Source organism: Hippichthys cyanospilos, chromosome 11 (assembly GCF_059441005.1).
Source record: "Hippichthys cyanospilos isolate Australia breed blue-spotted pipefish chromosome 11, RoL_Hcya_1.0, whole genome shotgun sequence".
NCBI lineage: Eukaryota > Metazoa > Chordata > Actinopteri > Syngnathiformes > Syngnathidae > Hippichthys > Hippichthys cyanospilos.
In genome coordinates, this window is record NC_142379.1 from 7,037,825 (window position 1) to 7,040,187 (window position 2,363).

A 2,363-nucleotide genomic window follows, 5' to 3' on the forward strand; every position below is an offset into this window, starting at 1 on the left:
CAGCCGTCATAGCGTCCGCCTCCTTGCACTGTTTTGCTCGCTTGCTAAGGAGCGCAATGTGATGTGATTGGCTGGTGTCACCTTTCATGTTAGCCAGCGTTGTGGGGAGGGGAGGACATACAGTAATAGGAGCGAGTTGGCAACTGGTGGCATTGTGTTTCTCCTCATCTCCCGCACGGCGCATTTCCAGCTTTCGCAGTGTCATAATTCGCTAATTAACTTGGAGCAATTGCATCTGTTGCATCTGCCACAATGAAGGGAAAACCGCACTGATGACTTCATCAAGTAAGCTTGATTTACGCATTCAGTTCCCGACCTGCCGGATACACCCCACTTCACCGTCATTGTGTGACTATAAATAAAAACACAATACAGTGGACCCCCGCCATACGAAATTAATCCGTTCTGGAGTTGGGATCGTAAAGCGAAATTGTCATATGGCGGGCATTAGAAACCTATGGTAATTAGCTGATGCGTGCAAAACCACATGTAAAAACATCAAAATTTTATATACATATTAAAAAATAGTAACAAAACAGTATAAGTACTAACTCCATAGATTATACATGTATATAATTAAATATAATCATAAATCATAACTATTTAAAGGAAAAATGACATCATTAGCAATCTTGGGACCCATTGCTAACCAATTCAAGTTTGAATTAGCACAAAAATGCACAATGAAGTCTCGAAAAGGCACAATAGTCTTTAGCACATCGGCATCTTAGTGACACCGCGATGGCGACCAATCGCAGATCAGCATCTTAGTGACACCGTGACGCCAACCAGCATCTTAGGGATGGCATGACGCTGATAAATAGCAGACCAGCATCTTACTGACATATGTGGTGACACGTATGAGCGCTGTGCGACCCGTAGTCATATTTAAGTTTGAATTTTGTAGTTGTTGATGCTGTAAGGTGGGAAAAATGCTGTAAAAAGGGGATGGAAAAAAAGCTAGTATTTCACTCTGTAACATGAAAAAAAAGACATAAGCGAGCAAGTATGCAACAATATAAATATACAGTGTCTTATTAAGGGCCCAATCACTATGTTTTAATTTTCCACAGTTAAATATATGAATATACATGATAAAATCTTACATTAGGCACATTGTTAATTTTTAACCCCTGGGGGAAATTTTTACCCAATTCAGGCTTTTAGATGTTTTTGATGTGTGATATCACAGATAAAGTATACATAAAAAAACAATAGTATTCTAAAATTCAAAACATGTCATTTGCACTCAAAATGTAATACTTAGAAAACAAAAACAAGCAAATGTAACCCCCTGAGTGTTACCTTAACTTTACTCCAAGTTCCAAGTTCTTTGGGGAATGAAAAAACAAAAATCAAACGGTTGTACAGCCATGTTTAAATCACTTTTGGTCGATTTATGCCATTCATCACCAGCTGATAACATTTATAATATTTGATGAGAACACAGATTGTGTGGATTAAAGAGTTTTTTTTGTTTAAATTTTACTTAACCTGCTTGTAATTGAAACAATTCACCGCTTTTAACAGGAGCTTTAGAGAAAACCTTCAGCAATGTGCCTTATTGATTTTACACTGGAAAGGGAAAAAAAAAGGCATCATGACAAAATAAATGCATGTTAAAATCTCATTTATTCATCCCTGATATACAAAAGATTGATGCATTTTTCATTGTGAAAAATATCTCTAGACATTTTTCCACTCACTCCGGTTTGGCACTACAATGTGTATCCTCCCTAGAAGCCCTAAAAAGTAGATTTGGGACAGCGCTCAACAACTGGTGTCGGGTTTTGAATCAAGGTCTGCCTAACTTAAGGTGCAACTTGACAAGACCGTCATTATTCAAACGTCAACCAGCATCAACCAAATCTACGGTGTATAAAACCAGATGGGGAAGGTTTCCCAAAATCCAAGCAAAGGAAGGGTTAGTAAAACAACACGGACAAAAGTCTTGGGACATGTCTCAACTCATTTGTAATGTATTTTTTCTAAAAAAAAAAAACAAAAACAGTTGACTTTAGATATATTGTTATTGCTGTTATTAAATGTTAGGGGAAACCTTCTCGTTCTAGTTGTCGACACAAACTTGTGTGTGGCTTACTTCCAATATACAATATTTTTTTTGAGCTTTTTCAGATTTTCTTTACAAAAATAAGGTTATCTTTGCATTCATGTCATCAATCAAAACAACAGGATCACGTGAGATGAACAACTGTTATTGCACAATTTGAGTATCCAGATGGAGATCAGCCATAAGAAAAGGAAAAAATAAAAAAAGGCAAAACAAAAAAAAACAATCCCAAAGAACTATGATTACTCCGGGCTAATAAATAAGCATCAAGCTTTAGTTGTCGAACATTTAA